Genomic DNA, 21300 nt, shown 5'->3' on the forward strand with positions numbered 1-21300 from the left:
GGTCAGTTTCTCAGGGGAAAAAGGCCAGGAGCCCCTTCCTCCAGGGGCTTTTATTGGGTTGTAAGGATCAAACAGTAAATAACATTTCAAAGAAATCTGAGGGCTTAGTCTGAATCAATATCTGTCAGGTAAGGGGGTTGCAGAAACTTTGGTAGACATAGTCATTTCCTGCTCAGACCTTTATCATATGAATGAAAACATTCTTAGCAAAGCAGGCTTCACAGGACTGTTAGGAATTCTTTCTTATGCCAAATTTACCCCGGATACTGCCCTAGCAAGGCAAGGAGCTGCACTGCCTTCCCATCACAGGTTTTCAGGCTTAAGTGGATTAGAGCCAGGAAGCACTTCTCCCAGAGGACATGGGGACTCGGGCTATGTCAGAATAGCCAGGGGGCAAGGGTCCATTGCTCCCTCTTTGTCACAGCCCCCCAAGTCCTTTCATAATGGCCTCCCAAGTGATCGTGTCTGGCTTAGGTTGCCCCTCGCTGTGAGGAGTCTTAGCGGTCATGGACATCGACCATGCATTGGGGGCAGGGGAGTAAGCTGAGGCAGCATTTGCTACCAGAGATGAGCTTTGTCTCCTGTAGCTCGCATTCTGAAGGTCGCTCACTCATCCTTAGCCATGGGGGGTAGTTACAACCAAGCAGAGAGGTTCCCAATAGATTATGAGCATCTAAAAAAAAAATCTACAGGCAACATCTTAGCCTTAGAAAAGACTGCATGCCTGCAGACAAGGTGAAATATCAACTTTACAACTTTCATTCAACATACTACTAAAGTTCTAGTCACTGAAAGAAGACAAGAAGGAGAAATAAGAGACAAATAGATTAAAAAAGAAGAAATCAAATTATCTCTGCTTGCAGATAATATGGTTGTCTAGAACTAATGAGTTGAGCAAAATCTTAGGATAAAAGATAAACAAAAAGGCAATTATTGAATAAACATCTAACAATGAACATGCAAAAACAAATTAAAAACAGAATACCACTTATAATTGCTCCAAGACCGAATGCAATTCCAATTAACATCCTAGCACATTTTTTCTGTAAACATAGACAAACTTACTCTAAAATTTATATAGAAAGGCATAAGCCCTAGAACTGCTATCCTGACAAAGAAGAATAAAGTGAGGAATCACTTCACACAGTATCAAGATTTACTATGTAGCCACAGTAACCAACACAATGAGGTGGAGGGACAGACGCACAGATCAATGGAACACAGCAGAGGTCCCCAAATTTTCTGGCACCAGGGTCTGGTTTTGTGGAAGAGAATTTTTCCACAGACAGGGTTGGGGGTGGTGTCCGACCCAGTTCCTAATAGGCCACAGAACAGTATCGATCCACAGTCTGGGGGCTGGGGACCCCTGCAAAAGAAAACCCCAAAATAGACTCACGCAAATATGTTTAACTAATTTCTGACAGAGGCACAAAAGCAATTAATTGGAAAAAGGGTAGCTTTTTCAACAATTGGACATCTATAAGCAAAAATAATAATTTCAAACAAAACCACATAGATTATTCAAAATTAACTCAAGACAACATAAACCTTTACAATGTTTGGAAAATAAAAAGAGGAGAACCTTTGGTGTCTCAGCATAAAGCAGCATTCTTAGACCTGACAACAAAATCACAGTCCATAAAAAAAAATAATCAGTTTGACCCCAACATTATTCAAAACTTTTCCTCTGGGGAAGACTATGTGGAAAGAATAAAAAGACAAGCTGCAGAATGAGGAAAAAAATTGCCAACCACATATCCTAGAACTAGTATATAGAATATATATATATACATATATATACACATATATATACACACATATACATGTATATAAAAAACTGCAAGACAGTACATAAAAAATCTAAATAGAAAATGAGCAAATGACATGAACAGGCATTTCACTAAAGGGAACGTACAGATTACAAACACATGAAAAGGTGTTCGACATCATTAACTGTCAAGGAAGTGCAAATTCAAACTGCGATGAGATGGCACTACATACCTCTAAGAATAGCTAAAATGAAAAACAGTGATGATGACAAGTGCTGGCCAGGACACAGAGAACCAGATCTCCCATCATTGCTGGTACAAATGTAAAATAATACAATCATTCTGGAAACTGGTTTGGCAGTTTCTTATAAGGCTAAACATGCAATACTACCATGTGATCTAGCAATTACACTCTTGGCATTTATTCTAGGGAATTCAAAACATATTCATACAAAAATCTGTACATGAATGTTCATATCAGCTTTATTCCTAATAAGGCAAAAGGTTAGGCAAATTGTGGTACATCTATGTTATGGAGTACTACTTGGCATTTAAAAAGAACACACAATTGTGTATGCTAACATATGCAATTTTAGAGAATTGTGCTGAGTAAAAAAAATTCTCAAAAGGTTACATATTGTGTGGTTCCACTTATATAACATTTTGAAATGACACAATTTTAGTGGTTGTCAGGGAATAATGGTGAGGACAGGAAGTGTCCAGTGGGTGTGATTACAGAAGAGCACAGTAGGAGCCCTAGTGCTGATAGAAGTGCTCTCATCTTGATTATGATGGGCAGTATGTGAACTTAGGCATGTGATAAAATATCACAAAACTAGTCATATACACATACATGCACACACAAACAGAACCATATACCAGGAAAAATGGAAAGAAGGAAAGAAAAAGAACAATGTTAAGTTGTATTTGAATAAAGTCATTTCTTTGAAGGTTAAAAAATGGAGAAACAAGCCTCAGAGAGTGAGAAATTATTTGCAAAACACATATCTGATAAGACATATATCAAAAACGCACAAAATGCTATTTAATAATAGAAGATAACCAATTACTTTTTAAAAATTTATTTTAGTGTTCAATTACAGTTGTCCCCCTATTTCCCGCATTACTCTCTCCTTCCCTGCTCCTCCTTTTCCCACATCCAATTCTCCCCCTAGTACAGTGTTGGTGGGAGAACTGATAAAATTCCTTTATTTTCAGTCACATGGGCATAGGTGTGAGGTTAGTAATAGGGTTTTTTCCCAATTAAAAATGTGGAAAATACATGTAACATTAAATGTACCAAGTCATTCATTTTAATATGTGCAGTTCACTGGCATTAGTATATTCATGCTGTTCAGCAACCATCACTATCATTAATCTCTGGAGTTCTTTCTTCTTGCAAAACTGAAACTCTATAACCATTAAAACAATAGCTTTTCATTCCATCCTCCTCCCAGAGCCTGGCAACCAATTTCATTTAAAGCTAGACAAAGAGTACGACCTAACTCTTAACCAAAGAAGATTTAACACATTGCCAATAAGTACATGAAGCAATGTTTAACATCATTGGTCATCATGGAAATGCAAAGTAAAGCCACAATGGGGAGGCATTATATATAGCCAGTGCAATAGCTAAAGTAGAAATGGTTGACAATATCGTCTTGACAAAGACGTGGAGCAACTGAAACTCTCATACATTCCTGGTGGGAATGCAAAATTGTGCAACCACTTTGGAAAGTGGCTCAGCAGTTTTTAATCAAATGAAACACACACTTTTCACATGACCCAGAAATTTCACTTCAAGGTGGAATTCATTTCATTATCCAAAGGGAATGAAAATTATGCCAAAACAATACAAACAAGGTACTCAGAGAAAGTAATATTTGCTGTTGTGTACAATGCCATCAGTTATAGTCTTCACATTTAAAAAGACTGTTGGAGAGTGAACTTGACTTCATCCTCAGGAAAAGTACATCTCAACACGAAAGGGAGATCAGGGCAAAACAAGATATCAGAGTCATTCTTGATTGGGATGTCTTTGAGCTCAGATATCTACTTGTTGTAATCTAAGTAAAAAAGTCAGCAATCAGCCCAGAGTACAGTGCTTTGCATATAATTGATGCCCATTTGATATTTGGGAAATTAAACTAAAGTGATCCAAGCCCCATCCACTCTTACTTCAAGTCCTATTGAATTCCCACCTTTTACGTGGAACTTGCTAATTTCTTCCCCTACCGCTAACCAACCCTCTTCCTTTACATCAAGGATATTTCTTGATCCTCTGATTTCCAAGATATTGTACTGTGCCTCACTCATTCAGAATTTAAAATAATATACACATGTATGGCATATCTCCCCAATTCGATTGTAGGCCCACTACATCCCATAATGCCTGGCAGAGTGAATTCATCTGTTTACTCTAAATCAAATAAATAATTTTTGTTTGTTTGGAGTGAGCAGATTGTACCTTTTCATATTTTCGTCTTCCAGTCATTTCTTAAAGGTATACTTTATTTTGTAGAAGTTTTAGAGTCACAGAAAAATTGCAAAGAGAATACAGGTAGTCCAGTATAATAGTACCCAATTTCCCCTATTAACATTTTTCATTAGTATAGCATATTTGCATGGTTTTCAGATTTATTTAGTTTTTACTTAATGTCTTTTCACTGTTCCAAGATTCCATGTAGGCTACCACATGGCATTTGCTTGTCATGTCTCTACATGCTATTCTTAGCTGTGACAATTTGTCACACTTTCCCAGGGAAATAGTTTTAGAAGTTTTCATCGTGAGTTAATGTTTCTCTTGAAAATCACCTAGAACGGGTCATTTCATCTTGGTTGGCTGTGTTGTAATTCTGATGGGGTAACAACTGAGCTAAGAAACTCGATGGCACATTAGACTTCAGCTTGTCACCCTACATAACTGTTTTCTCACACACTTAGGAGTAAGATCTAGTGAATAGACATTAATGTCCAGGCATATTTTTAAGGACACCGAGTCATTCCTCCCACTTCCCACTTCTGCTTTCAGGGTCACCCATTAGTTCGGGCAAGACTGCTCACTGCACAAAGACATCCAGCCAAAGGGGGGATTGAATCTAGACCACACATGATTCCGCCAGCTGTGCGCCTGTGAATTGCCTCTTCCTGTAGGATAGCTTCTTTTCTAATGTGAATGAAGCTGCTATGTGGGCTATAGGAGGTTGGGCTTCCCAAGTACAGTTAGTTCCACCAACCATCATCTCTTAAATAGACCAGTTCTCCAATGTTCAAGTCAGTATTATTTCATCCCTCACCCAAACCACTAAAATTGCCTTCTAATTGCAGTGCACACATACAAAATTCTTTACAATGATGTACAAAATCTATAGAGCTCCCATTTATCCTGTTGGCCACATATACCTTTGCTATACAACATGCAGTTTGTGATCCAGCCACGGGGGCCATTTCAACATAAGCTCTTCCATGCTTCTATAAAATGGGACAAAAGAAATCCAAGAGAGATGTGGAGGATCTGAAGTCAAAGAGACTTGGGATCCAGCTGCTAGATAAAGCCAAGGAGAAGCATGAAGACATCAGCTTAAAAGGCATGTTCTGTGTGTCTAAGCTTAGGGCAGTAGACAGCTTTACAGGAGCAGCAGAAAGCCTGAGAAGGTATTGGACAGAATTGAGAAGAAGGCAGACTCAGAAAAACCCAGTGCGCAGAAAAAAAAAAAAAAAAGCAGATCCAGTAGTGACCTGTGAAGGCCAATATCCAAAGGGCAGACAGGAACAGTAACATCACAGCAGAAGGCTACGTGTAAAGAGCAACTCGGAGGGCTAGATGTGGGTGCTGCACCACACAGAAACCCATGAACTCAGACCTAGTTTGGGTACAGGGTATACACGCATGAAAGTAACTGAGATTAAGTTTTAATCACCAAGTGAAACGAATGTTATGTCATTGAAAACTAAAGTTAAAATTCTTGGACATCTGGCTTTGTGGACTCAGCTGCAAACTATTAACAAATAAAGCCTAGAGTTTATTAATGTGCCTGGTGCACAGCAGGTCCTCAATGAATGTTTATGGAAAGAGTGAATAAACCTCATAATAATATTTTAAGCCATCTTTAAATTCTGGAATTCTGTCATTCATTCAAAATCCTCCAGTTTCCCACTAGGTGGCGACCGTCATCTGATGATTTTTTACTTCCTGGATTGCTGAAGGATTTTTCTCCCCAGCCACCCATGGTTTCTTGTTTGCACTTGGCAGAGGTCTTTTTGAGTATTTCACTAGACTCTTACATGTTTTCTTCTTATGCAAAACTACTGGGATTTCCCCTTCTAATTTTTCCCGGGCTGTCACTATAACTGCTGAGGAAAAAGACTGAAGAATGCAGCTTCAGCTTATTAAATACCAAAGCAGCAACAGTAAACACATTGATTTCACTTACAAAAAATGCTCTTTGACCGGTGTGAAGTGGTATCTCATTGTGGTTTTACTTTGCATCTCTCTGATGGCTAGTGATGCTGAGCATCCTTTCACAGTCTCTGGGCCCTCTGTACAGAACCTAATCAATAGAACAAATAAGCAAGCAAAATATAACCAGAGACACTGAAATAAAGAACAAACTGGCAATAACCAGAAGGGAGGTGGGAGGGGATAATGGAGCAGGGGCGGGAGAGGGGAAAGGGTTGTGAAGGAGCAGGCATAAAGGACACATGGGAAAAAGCCAAAAAGGGGTAGGATCAAGGGTGGAAAGTGGGTATGGCTGGGGTTGAGGGGAGTGGTGGGGAGTCAATGTAGACAACTGTACTTGAACAATAAAAAGAAAGAAGAAAAAAATCGTTGTAGGGTGGGTATACCAGCTTTGTACAGGGTACCTGGGTGTACCACTAGCTGGATGCCATGACATTTTGGGTGTTGATCTCATCAGGGGGGAGTGCCCTTAGGTCTAAACCAGTGTTTCTACAAGTAATGGTATGTTGTACTACCATCTGCAATGCTTGATAGAAATTAATTTCCCCCTTTCCATGCCCAGAGATTCTGAATCAGGAGGATTAGGGCCATTGGCATCTGTCCCCAGAAGAATCTGAAATAGGTAGGCTAAAGCCATTAGTTTGGTTTCATTACTGAAAATTCCACATCCCAGGACAGCCCTGGCTCCCAAGCAAATTGGGATGGTTGGTCACTCTAAAAGGGACCTGGGAGACTGTTCTGGTCAAATTAAAGAATAGTCTTCTCTCCACACTTTCTCTCCTTCCCACACTCCCTCTGGGCACAGATAACAGAGCGTGTTATCTCTCTGCTGTTGGCCGCCAACTTCCAACCACAAAGAAAGCTCCCTGAGGACGGCTCTTCGAATAGCAGAACAGAGTCGGACGTAACCCATGCTGGGATCCCTGCCTACCTCTGCGCAATAAAAACTGTCCTTAGTGTTTATCCCAGGGTAATTTAGGGTTCCGCCTTGCATACAATGACATCCTAACCAATGCAGGTGGTGAATCCAGATGTTAGGAAGGAATATGACAAAGTCCCTTTCAGACAACGCGAAGATGGGAACTGAAAAACAGGACGTGAGGTTAAATCTCTCATTATTGAACGTGCACAAGGCATTCCTCTGGGTTCTATCTTATTGAAAGCTCTGAGGAAGAGTGTGTGAAAACCTGAATCAATATGTAAAATATTCTTCAAAAGTTGGCACAATAGCCTAAATCTAACGAGATGAAATTTAATAGCCATAAACGCAAAGCCCTACTTTTAGGCCCAAAACAACAATTAATTTCACAAGTACAAGTTGGATGAAACATGGCTTAAGAGCAGTGCGTGTGAAAGATTTAAGGATTTTGGTTGACTATAAGCTCAGTATAAGCCAACGGTGTGATGTGGTTGCCAAAAATGCTAATGCAATTGTAGGCTGCCTTATTAGAAGTGTAACCAAGATTTCCCTCAGGCCACACCAGCCACAATAACCTTTTACAAAACGGTTTCTCTGCATCTACAACCACCTGCATTCTCCTGTTCGGCCCGTGAGAAGTCTAGACACCCTCCCCCCACCAACTCTTTCTGGGAATCCTTCGGAGTCTTACTGTGAGCTTGTTTCTCTCTTTATTTTTGAAAATTATCTCAACCATAGATTAAAGTAGATGTTTGCTTTTCTCATTCTCACATTCAAACTACTAAAAGCCGAAGAAAATCAAGTAAACGATGACAGTACCGACGCACGGTCCCTGTCCACAGCTGGGCATCCACACTGGTCAGCAATCTTTCACCACCCCTCAGCAGGGCCCTGACCTCTTTCCCACTGGTTTTTCCTTTTCTTCTCAAGACCCATGCCTCCCTTCACCCCGTGGGTGACCTCGCCTCTTTCTTCACAGAAGTGTAAGCTGAATTAGCATAGCCCTTGCCCTTATCTACTCCCTCAAAATCTCGGCCCATGATTTTCTAAACACCGCCATGGGTACCCCCCAAACTGAGATACTGGGACCAGTGGAGGCCAACGATCATCTCCAGCTGAACATCCTCCAAGGACTTCAATGGTTTTCTCCGATCCCTTTGGTCCCAAGGCCTTGGTCATTGCAGAAGAAGGAACCAAAGCATAGGGGTCCTGTAGCTGCCAGGTAGAGCTGTGTACCAACTAACACTGTTACCCGGTGTCAGCTGGCACCTCCATACTGCACGGAAAACAGCTCCAGCGGCCTTTTCTGGGGGCCTCTTTTCAGTGGAACTGGAAGTGAATGCCTCTTCTTTTCCATCATCCCCACCTTCACTGCCCACCACTCTACACCCACCCCAGGCAACCAAGCATTCTTCTTTGTCATTTTGTCAAACCATAAAGCTTTCTGGGACATCAACTCATGTAGCTAACTGCTCCAAGGGGTCTGTTTCTCCTACTTGCCCGTCATGCCTAATTGTGCTTCAGCCCTGCCATGGACGCAACCCAGGCCCAAGACAAGTCTTCTCCACCTAGAAAACCAGAGGCCAGTGAGCAGGGAGACAATTCCTGACTTAGTGCCTCAGAACCTCTCTTCCCGGCTTTCGACTCCTCAAAACACTCTCTCCCCACCTCCACCACTGTTCTGTGTCTGGCCCCTCTCACCCCTTCAGTTTGTTTCTGTCCAGAATCCTCACCATCTTTCTTTTGGGGCTTTTTCTTTTTTTTCCTTTTTTTCTTTTTTTGCCTAGATACATACTCCAGTCTCCACAACCTCTCTAAGAAATAATAAAATAAGAAATTAAAAAAAACATTTTGACCTAGTGCCGTAAACTAATAAAAATGTGCCCCAGAGGAGAACCTAATGTGAAACCTCCTCCATAAATGAGCTCACATCGTTCTCTTTTGAGTATTGTAATTGGAATTGGCAAAGTCGCAAGTCTTTTGTGGGGGGACGGGAGGGGGCATTGAGGTGAGGAGCATAGTGAAGTGAACAGAGATAGATGCCCAGGGTGCAGTTTCCTCCTCCTCTCCCTGTTTTTACAGCACTGGGGATGAATTACCAAAGAAACAATGCCAGGCCAGTTTCCTGAGCCCAAGGACTCTGGGGCTTCAGCAGGCCCCAGGTCGGCTCCAAGCTCCCAAGGCTGGACTGCCACTTCTGTCTGTTCCTGTGGTGGCTCGGCCTCGGCACGGCCTTGTTCTCTTCAGTTACAGCTCCCAGACCTCACTCATTCCCCGCATGAGCCCCTCCATTTCCAGCCTCTCTGCCATCAGCTTCTTTTTCCCCTTATTGCCACGTTGTTCCTCGTTAACCTTCGTCCAGTTTCCCGATGTCCCCACCCATCTCTCCTCAACCAATTTTATGCTGCACCCCTTTCCCTGATCTACGGAAACCTCTCACTGAGGTCCCCAGTGTCCACCGTGTTGCTAAATTCACTTGCCATTCTCCTTTGCCAAGTCCCTTTATTACTGGAATTCTCCATGAGATTCTTTACTGGTTTTTATCTATGTTTCCTGGAAGATTGCCTTCCTCGGCTCACATGAAATCATTTGCTTTAGCCCCTCTTTCTACATCCCAAGGCATTTAATCCCAGTCTCCTTAACTGCCATTTATTTCCTTAAGAATAGCGTTCTCCAAGATCCTGGTCTTCCCTCACCCTGTTCTCTTCCCTCCCTCCTTGAACGATTGTACTCACTCCCATGGTCTCAGCCACCATCCATAGAATGCCCACTTTCAAAGCTGCGTCTGAATACCCATCTCTCTTCTCAGCTCCCAACCCATTTCCCCTCTAAATACAGGTTGACTATCTAAAGACTTCAAATTCAACGTGTTGGAAGTTTAACCCAAATTATGTTCCCTCCACCCCAACCCCAGGCCTTCCCCACCTCCTGGACAGCACCTCTGTTAATGACACTATGTTCACAGATTTGGGTGCCGTCTGGAATTCTCCCTTTCCACTACTCCCCCCAGCTCTGTAGCTTAAGGCCTCCTATTTTCTCTAGAGGCCCAACTTCCCTCACATAGTTTAGGCCCTTAGCGTTGTCCAGATGACAGCCTTTCTGAAAGGTGTCTTTACCTCTGTCTCCTGCCCCACCCACTCCCCACTACCTGTCTATTCTCCTCAGTGTTCCCAGATAACTTTTTTGCTAATGACATGCTCATCTCATTTCCTTACTTAATGTCCTTCAATAGTGACTCCGACTTCTCACTGACTCCAAGACAAATGCCAAATCCCTTATCTTGAATGATAGCACATCATTATCTGTTCTTCCCAGCCTCTTTATCACACTCTCCAGCAGTCCTCACACTGCAGCCTCAGAGAGTTATCATTCTCAGAATATTCTACTACCATGAAACAATACATAGGTGAATAACTAGGAGAAAGCAAAGCCTTCACTTCCTTAAAAAGCATCAGGTGAACCCCGGACCTCATGGCATTTCTCCCATGAGGGAGACCCGTATGCTTCTCCCAGCACTAGGTCGTGTGGCCCCTGACAGTAGTAGTGGCTTTTCTTCCTTATATTTTTATCTCTAATGCTTAGTGTAATACTTGGAGTATTATATTATTTAATAAATGGTTGGTAGCAAAAAACTTCATAAAATGGAGGGATGAATGAGAAAGAGAAAAAGAAAAGGAAACATAAAAGAGACATAAAGAAAAGAAAAAAGAAATGAAGGGAAAGAAAATGAAAAGAGAGAAGGAAGAAGGAAAGAAGGGCCGCTCTTAATGGCATTATTCTGCAATTTCTTTCAAATCATATGTTTGCTATGGACCAGTCTCTCTCTCTCTCTCTCTGTCTTATAAACACATGCAGCCCTTAAAACTTACCACATAATTTTTTTAATCCAGCAAACTAATACAATGATTTTATTTGAGAGACAGAATATCTAACCCAAAGCACCGAAGAATCCTTCAGAGAGAAGGCACCTGAGCATCGGCAGACAGCCAGGTGTTTTGTTGAGGAAAAGGAGAAGTGTTAGGAATTGAGAAGAATTATTAACTCTGTGTCTCATCAATGTTTAACCCTGAGTATACCTTGAGCAAACAGGAGAGAGGACATTAAAGTTCCCCCGTGTTCTCATTGAATACTCTAACGATCCTAGACTTCCACTTTTGGCAAAATCGGGAGCCTGGAGTGACAGAGTCGCAAGATTAAACATTAGATTTTTTTCTTCCTATTTTCTTTTCTAGAACTGACACCGTGTGTTGGCACCTTCCCATTGTCTCTGGTGCTTCACCTTCCTCCCAGTTGTTACGGGGGACCTAGGAATATTCTGGGTAATGGCCCATCAGGTAAGGCCAGACATGGGGAAGGGATTTGAGTGCCAAGAGGGCCAAGAAAACTCCCTGTGGCTAAAAGGACAGTCATTAATGCCACCAGTTCATATCAAGGCCAGAGAGACTTCCCAGGACAAATTCAAGGGGCTAAGGTGAAAGGCTGTGGCATTAAGATAATGTGAGTTTTTTCCTAAAAGCAGTCAAATAACATGGCGACTCCAGAGGTGATGTTGGAAGAAGAAATGTGACATTTTCAACCTTAAAGCCCTTGTCCAGAAATGTATACCTTCAGGAGGTTTGATTCCTTGCCTTGCTTATCTCTGGTCTCTGAGGAAGAAATAAAGAAAGACGAGCATTCGTGAATGGCTCATTAAACTGCAGTCGGTGCAGTGGAACCTAGCAGAGAACCGCATGTAAGTGAGTGAGTGACCGAAGTCAAGGAGAGGAAAGGCTGGCAGGAGTCAGGAAGTCTTCCTTGGGATGGCAAGAATTTTTTTCCTCACCTAAAGACAATTTTTCATTGCTTTGAGAGAGAGAGAGAGAGAGAGAGAGAGAGAAGGAGAAAGAGAGAGAGGAAGAGGGAGAGACACACACAGATGTGTGAGAGAAACAATTGGTTGCCTCCTGCAGGGGCCCTGACCAGAAATTGAACCTGCAGGCTTGGGTGCATGGGATGGTGATGCTCCAACCAACTGAACCACACCAGCCAGGGAAGGATGCTGAGAAATTTGGACTTTGTAGGTAATGAGAACCCCTTTATGGAAAGGTTTTAAGTTTAAAAGTGAAACAGATTTGGTTTTAGGAGGGGAATTTTGGCAGCAGGTAGGAGAGAGACAATGGAAATGAGGAGACTGGCTAGGAGGTTTTGGCAACAATCCAGAGTAGACATGGTAGAGTCCAAGTTTAGGCAGTAGAAATAAAGAGCAGGGGTGAGAAGATCAGTGAAAGGAAGGAAGGAGCTACACAATAGGAAAGGGAAGGGTGGTGGGAGACCTTTTCCCCTGCCTGCCTGACTTCAATCAGGTTGTCTGGTTTTACTAGCTGCTCTCTAACCCGGCAAGCTCACAGAGTAGGACAGCTTTTTTACGTTCTCTACAAATCTGAGCATTGAAGGCAGAACTTCTCAGCAGTGCTGCCTAGTGCAGCACCCATGGAGCCTTTGAACAGTAATGAACCCTGGGCGCGGTGCCACGCTCTCCCCTGGGTGCTCTCTTGGTCAACAAAATCACTGCCTTAAATGAAAATTACATCAGTAGAGACATGCTCTAGGCATTAAATAGAAACATTCCTTAACTCTTCAGAGGCCTCGCCATGTATTTTTAAATTGTCCCAACACACAAAATAAGTTGTCTGTTCAAATATTTGAAATGCACTTCTTGCTTTAAGGTTATTTATTTATAGTGTTCTATCGACCACTTACAACACTTCCTTATGGTTATAACTGAAATAAGAATTGGGGGAAAAACAAACTTGTGAGATTAATAAAGTAATTTCTTTTTAAAAATTTTTTTAAATAAAATAATTTCTGACAAATAATGTATTTTTTAGTCATCCTCTCACCTGATGTCGGCCAGAATCATACCTGGTGAGCGTTAAGCATTCACCTTCTGGAATCTGTCTCTAGAAACATTTATTCGGGAGCATTAGAGAAGGAGCCAGAACCTGAACTGTCTTTAGCTTCCCCAGGCAACTCTGATGTGCACGGCCCATGGGTGTGCTTTGGGAAATGTGCACTCTCTCTTTTGCACTAGGTTCACAGTATTGTGTGTCAATGAAATATGTCCAACATTTCCCTCATCTGCAAAGGCTTTGACTCCTCCTTCACTGAATCCAGGTGTCGTAATCAGTTTGGAAATCAGGATCATCAAATAGCAAAGGAAAATCTTCTGATGTTTTATTTACATTGAGGGAGAAAACGATGGCTTCTTATACAGTAGGGCTGTAGACCAGCTAAAGATCAGAAGATCCTGCCCTCAAGATGCTCTAAAGCTAACATCCCTAAGACCTCTGACCCTGGACTGTGGGGATTTGGAGGAAAAGCCCTTCAAGCTCTAGCAGGGGTTGCCACAATGTGGTATTTACAATCGGACTTAGGTCAGGATCCAAGAAGGAACAAGTAGTGATTCATGACAACAGTGACTCTCAAGTCCTGGGAAGAAAGCTGGGTCAGGAACCAGATGAAAGGTCAGAAGATACAAACGTTGAAGGAGGAAACCAGGTACAGGAGAGTGATAATGGCCTTGGATGAACTCGAGGATCACGTGACGAATGTAAACAAAAATCCCCGCATACCTAGGTCTCATCCCAGATGAACTGAATCAGTAACTCTGGAGGTGGACCCAACCACAGGTTTTCTGAAAGTTCTCCATGCGATTCTGCATGAAGCCAAAGTTGGCATCTACCCCTCTAAATACCTTCTTTCTCTGAGTTGCTTATTGCCTTGATTGAGGATATTCATTGATCCAGTTGCAAATAAAAAGGCTCACATTCTGCTACTTTTGGTCAACACAGTAGGTGTAGCTCATTCAGCTCTAATGTTAAGACCGTAAGGTTGTTTTTCCTCCTCCCTATCCTGTCCTCTTCCTGTGTGCTCTGTTATACACTGTATAAATACAGTTTTGTCATAGCACATGTAAACTCCAGGCACTTATTTGTCTTTTTCACTGAGCTTCCGGAGGGCATGACTTGTGTCTCTATGTTCTCATCCCACTTGGCATATAGCCTGGCAAATGACAGCTTCTCAATAAATGTTTGTTGAACCCTGAAGAATTCAATAAATATTTATTTATTCTTAAATACATATTTAACCATGGTGTAACTTGTTTTCAATATTTATGCAAGGAAGAGACAGAACTATATTTATTATATTATCTCTAAATTTTAATCCCTTTGACATCTAAAATTCCATGATTTTTTTCTCCCTGTATCCCACAAAATTTTTGTGCTTCCTAAAGCACATGTATACTACTTACCTGCGGAGACTTATTAAAATACAAATTATAATTTGGTCGGTCTGGGGTGAGGCCTCAGACTCCATATTTTTAATAGACTCCCAGGTCATGTTGGTGTGTCTGGTCAAGGATGACCCATTGTGCTTTGAGAAGTAGAGTTCCAGGAGACTGATCCTAGTCCTCTCTGAGTCCACGTCACACATTGTAAGAAGGGAAATCCTTAGCACCAGACTGCTTGGTTCAGATTCTGGCCCTGACACTCCTGAGAGACAAGTCACTTAACGTGGTTGAGCCTCAACTTCGTCATCTGTAACACAGGCATAACGGTAAGGTTTTTATGAAATGAACAAGTTAATTCATGTATAATCCTTTCATGAATTGTGCTCCACACATAACGAGGACCATACATATAAACTATAGCTACACTCCTTTTCAAATCGCTTGCTTAGCAGTGGTTAGTTCTACATATGCAAGAGCCTTGATTTTTTTAAATCTTGAAATTGGTAGAAAAAAGACTGTTTCCCTTTTTTACATTAGGAAAGCAAACACTGGATACTTAGCCCAAGAAAGGATCAGAAGAGAGAGAAAAAAATTCACTTATTCTCCACTAACACCGTTCCTCTGACTTTCCACCCCCATCCCCGCCACTGCCCCCTCTGCAAAACTTTGTCCCCGTTTTCATAAAAGGTAACATGCAGGACTGAAATCCATAACAAAAGGGAACTCTGGCCAGAGTCTACAAATAGACACTCTGCACAGCATAAATATCGGCACAATTTTTTTCTTTTAATAATAAGATGCAGAGTTCACTTGCTGACACTAAAATATTAGTTCTTTAGCAAGCCGATTGCTTTTCAATGAGAGTATCAAACTCTTAGCAAGTTGTCAAATGCAAAAAGGATTGCACCAACCTAAAATAACTTAAATAGCAAGCACAGGGGTTATTTCCAGACAAGAAGGAAAAGATTAGAATTGGAGAGTAAAAAAGAAACAAACAAAAATAGAAAATCTAACATTATTTGGAACCTTGTGTTACTTTAAGAAGGAGAAAGAGAAAAGGAAAAAGACAGGCTCAGAACAATCAGTGAGTCCTTGTTATATGCTGGGTGCTTCAAGTATTATCCGAGTTTTGAACACCCAGTAACACTCTCTGGGGAAGGCGTTAGGAGCCTCACTTTGTGGATGAGGAACCTGAGAGCAGGCGGGTTGGTTCTACTTGCCAGACCTAGATCGGACAGAGCTGGGATTGGAATCCACTGCTGCTGGAGACTCCATTACCCTAGCTGGTCCCATCTCCTGAAATACACTGTGAAAGAACTTCCAGATATGAGCCTTCTCAAATTTAAATCATCTTTAGGGCATATAACAAATACAATCCAGGACAAAGTGAAGTAGAAATGAATACATAAAACGACTGAAATTGTGCCAAAGCCACTTTCTGCCTTTTAACAGTTTTCGATGAAAGAGTAAATCCTGGGACCCAAACGAGTTGGTCAGGATGGTTGCTAGTCCTATAGGCTTGGTTTACACCTCCCCTGGACTCTGGCCAGGTGCAATACGGTTTAACTGGCTGGCCCTTTTTCTGCTTTAAGGTATTTTTGAAGAAGGTTTGCCCTGCTGGGTGGTGCGAAGTGTAAAACTCACCAGTAGCTTGAATTCTGCCCCTGGCTTCTTGTGTTGAAGCTGAGGCTGCTTGAGTTGCCATCCCTGTTTTAATTAGTGTGAATTCCATCGGGCCTCTGAGCCCTCGTTAGGGGAAGGAGGCTAACCCACAGGGAAACATGAATTCAAGGGGCTTGAAAGATGGTTTAACACCCACAGTTTAGTTTATCCAAAGGCTGACCTACTTAGCCATTCATTTGTAAGAAAAAACAGCTAGACAACCTGGCCTATTGGTTTAATCTATATTTCATTATGCTGCAAGATTCTTTTCATATCCCCATTTCTTTGCATTCACTCATTGCATTACCTTCTTTTAGTGATGAACCTGTCATGTTCCACTTGGTTTAACTACAATGAAACAAACAAATAAGAAAAACCCCTACCCCTGTTTGAAATTTTCAGGGAGTCTATTTCTCATATTCAGAGAAGTCCAATTACTTCTTATTCAATATAATCTCTTGTGACAGAAGAAAGAAATGCACTAATAATGACACTTAAGGAATAAATAACTTGGCAATGTTTCACCAGTTTGGTTTTTCCTAAACAGAAAACTATCCAAATCTTTTTTATTTAACTTCATTTTCCACAGAATGTATGAATAAATGGAAAATGAAAGTTCATCACAGCCTATAATAATTATGTCAGAAATGTTCAAATTTCCACAAAGAAGTATTGAAATACTTGGAATAGAAAATAACTTCAAATTCTAGGTTTTCTAACAGCCTGGCAATAGAGTATTATTGTCTGTACTGGATATGGGTTAAATATTTTTCTGAACACTGACGTGACTTGGACATTATCATCTTCCTTTAGTAATTCAAAAGTTATTTTTCAAGTTGAATACATTTTCTAAGTCATCATAATAAATAGCAATTAACACAATTTAACTGTTACTGCCAAAACACATGTTTTTATTTTGTGTGTGTGTGTATTTTCCAATAAAACTTTATTTACAAAAACAGGTAGTAGGCTAGATTTGGCCCATTTGGACTAAGGCTAGATTTGACCCATTTGGCACAAAGTCATCCTTAAGAAAAATGCCAGGTTCATAAAATGGCCACTAAACTATATTTCATGGTAACACATAATATCTTGAAAAATATGCCCACTTTGTATTTTCATTTAAAATATAATATTGAGAAACAACTATTTTAGTGGTCATGAATCTCCACACCCTACAGCTAATCACAGTGCAACCGCATGTGATTTCCTGTTCCCTACATGCCGCTGTTACAGGAGTGGGGGTCAGCGTGACACACACATTCCTCACTGAAACCCCTTGTGACATTAAGTGCCAAAGAAGTTAAAAGCCACATTTCAAATACACAAAAGCCAATCTAAGACATTTACTGTTTCTTCATAAGTCATTTTTCAATGTGTTCCAGCAGAGGAAACTTCCCATTCAACTTACAATTTCTAAGGAATTAACCAATTTTCCTCTCTGAACTGGAATCAAAAATCAGACATAGTTTCAAGACCATTTGAAGTCATTACGAATCTTCAGAGAAATGTGCTTTTGCAATATTAAAAAAGAAACTTAACTTACTCATTTGAAGAATTTGGAGGATTTATCCGGGAAGTAATATTGATAAATTGACTATGAAGAGAGGTATTCTGTAATGGAATGCACTAATGCGATCAGTAGCATTCGCTGGATGCATTAAACACCCACCAGACTCGAAAAGAAATATCGACCAGAACATGTGCATCCACTATGTTTATAATAAAATCAGACATATTCTTAACATTTTCGTTATAGAGAGATTTCTAAAATGCAAATTCCTTTGTAATAAACAATAACTGAGTGGGAAGCTGATTGGAGGGTGGGGAATAATAAGGACATTCTGCCCATCAAATGGATAAAGGGAAAAGTTCCTGGCAAACCACAGCTCCTTGATAATAGAACAATGATGACAAAGATCAGAACTGGCGTGGAATCATGGAAGAACTGATCCTGAGCCCAGTTACCTGAGAAGTGGTTCTGGAAGTGCGCTGCCCGCAGGGGCTTCACACTGCATAGGTGTGCCGGCTATGATTCCGCTGCCCCATTGCCATACACGCAACACATTTTCCCCTTAGTTTCCCGAAGCCCACCTTCAAAGTCTGTCTTTTACAGAGCATCTTTACAACTTTAAAAATCACCTTCTAAGAGTATAATAATGTTTATCAATTTGAAAAGATGTAGTAATTAATCAAAAGTTAAAAATAAAATATATTAATGTTACTCTTTCTTGTTTCATTTCCTGTTCTTGGTTTTATTTTTGAATAGGTAATTCATTCACTTACTACAAAATTCAGAAGCTCATAATATCTCACCAACTTCTATACGTGGTTGAGAGACACGACTATGCCCAAGAAAGGCCTGAAACTGCTGAACTCCCATTCACGTCACATCTCACTTCCCTTCCACGTCCTGCCGCGAGATTTCAGCGATCCAGTTCTAACTCCGTATTGTATCCTCATCACTAGGAAGCATTGCTGTACTAATAGACAGAATTTCAATATGACATTCTTTATAAACTGTGTAGCACCGAAATTTTTACTTACAAGCTTACACCATTTCTGTATTCTAATATGTTACCCCTTGGAGGCACCAAAATGACTACTAAAATATGTTGCTTCTGTACCTTACATGAGGAATGGGAATAAGGAATGCAATGTAAATAGTGTAGGTAGGGTTTATTGAGAAAGGTGTGATACTATTAAGAAACATGCCCAGCTAAGAAATTCTTATAACAAAAAAATTTACCTTTAAAATTTTGTAAGCAAAAATCATACTATGAAGAAGCAAATTTATAAAACACTAAATCTAGCATGTAGTCCAAACCCCTCCCCCACTGTGATAGGTGAGGAAATTTAGGCCCAGAGAAGTGAAGCAGCTTGCTTAAGTTAACACAGCTAATAAGTTACAGATCTGAGACTAGAACCAAATCTCTGAATCCTCAATCCTGCTCTCATTTTATTGTCAGATTTTTTTCCCTCTATTGCACATTGCCTTTGAATGTCTTGCAAAGATAGTAAATTTATGAATAGGAGGTTCAAGTTATGAATAGGAGGTTCTCTCAGATCTTTGTGGGAAGAAATAAGAAGATAAGATTATGAAAGAATTAGATAAATTCATGGATAATATACTTATAGTGACTTAAGAAAAAAATTAAATATCTTTGCAGAATATCATCAAAATTTTCCCCCTAGATATGGCTGCTCTGCTTTGTCGAAAATGAACTCTCTAGATTGATGGCCATGCCTTAGAGTTCACTTTGGGTTTGTGCATCGCTTGAGGCCCCACTCCGTGGCTTCTGTGACACCCACTGCCTTGTCTTGACTGTCTTTTTTATTCTTTTCGGCCTCACTCCCTCTCTGCTTCCATCATTATTGTCCTTCTTTAAGACCCTCTGCTACTCACTGGAACTTCTCTTTCACTGTGACCCATCAACGTTTACTGTATTTTTCTGTGTAGATGCTTCCCAAATTTCTCCTATTCTTCTGTTGACCTTCATCCAACTGCCCGTGCAGAATCTCCATTTGAATGTACTGCATGCACCTCAAATCATGGGAAAGGCCAGCACCAGCGGGGCTTGAGTAGGACAATGAAGTACTCAGTCCTGGGGCACAACCAATTTTACAGGAAATAAGCCTCCCTCACAGAGGTTATGAAAATACAATGTTATGAGGGTTAAAATGGAAGTGAAAGCACGGCACTGGGGTGGCTCCCACAGTTTTCTGTCCCCTCCTCAAACCTGCCCCCGGGTTCACATACCTTTCAAATCTGCCCTCATTAGGTTGCACCCAGGGAAAACCATAAGGGGCTATCCAAATAACTTTAAAATTATCAAAAATTATAAACTGGATACGCAAAGGAGAAGAGTATTAGGGAGCTCATAACTGGGGGAAAACTCATGTAGTATGCAAATTCAATTAATGAGACCTGAAGAGAATGTAGGACAAAAGGAAATAGGGGAGAGAAGAAGAATCAGGGCAAAATAAACAGCCTGTGCAAAGGCCCTCAGGCAGAAAGGGTCAAGAAGAGTTCTTGATCCATTCATTCACTGGTGGGCACTTAGGTCGCGTGCAGCATTTGGCAATTGGAATTGTGCTGCTATGAACATTGGGGTGCATAGGTTCTTTTGGATTGGTGTGTCAGGGTTCTTAGGGTATAGTCCTAGCAGTGGAACTGCCAGGTCAAAAGGCAGTTCCATTTTTAGTTTTCTGAGGAAATTCCGCGCTCTTTTCCACAGTGGCTGCACGAGTCTGCCTTCCCACCAACTGTGCACTAGGGTTCTCTTTTCTCCACATCCTCTCCAACACTCATTGTTTCTTGATTTGTTTATGATGGCCATTCTCACCTACAAGTGGAACCTAATCAACAAAACAAACAAGCCAGCAAAATGTAACCAGAGACACTGAAATTAAGAACAAACTGACAGTAACCAGAGGGGAGGTGGGGGAGGAGGGATAGTGGGGGACATAGGGGGAAGGGTTTTCAGGAACATCTATAAAGGACACATGGACAAAACCAAAGCCAGGCTAGGGTCAAGGGTGAGAAGTGGGGATGGCTGGGGTGGGGGGAGTGGTTGGGGGAAATGGAGACAACTGTACCTGAACAACAGTAAAAAAATAAAAATAAAAGAGGAAAATAAAAAGAGCTCCTGAGAGGTTCCCAAGGACCCTAAGGCCAGTGCCTGGCCCTGACCCAGGACACACAGGGTATGTCAGTTAGAACCTGAAGGAGGTGAGAACATACCTTGTGCCTGTCAGGGAATTCCTAGCAGGCCACAGAGTTAGGGACTGAGGTTTGACAAAGCAGTTGGTTTTGTCTTAATGGGTTTTTAGGAGGTTTTATATTCTTTCCAATACCATAATCTTTTGGGGAGATATGACAAAACTAAAACTTCTGTGTTCTCTGCCTAAAAATAGGGTTTTATGAGCTGACATCTGAGGAAAAGTGAGGTCAGTCCACTTGATTCATGCCTGAGAAACGAGTGGTGCCCTGGCACAATGATTCATCCTGGACAGTTTCTTGATTCATTATCTTGCTATGAAGATTAAAAAAGAAAACTGAGAAAGAGCTAGTCCTTCCTCTCAGATCCACCTACTAGTATGACCCCATAAGCCTAAGAATAGAGTGAAAGATAATTCGATAAATTTTTCAAACTTCTAATTAATCAAATGCCACAGAAAAAGTCATGGCAATGCTGCTACAATCACTTGTTTTTGAATT

The sequence above is a fragment of the Sturnira hondurensis genome, unplaced genomic scaffold (assembly GCF_014824575.4).
Source record: "Sturnira hondurensis isolate 20B ecotype Veracruz unplaced genomic scaffold, ASM1482457v3 Scaffold0005279, whole genome shotgun sequence".
Lineage (NCBI taxonomy): Eukaryota > Metazoa > Chordata > Mammalia > Chiroptera > Phyllostomidae > Sturnira > Sturnira hondurensis.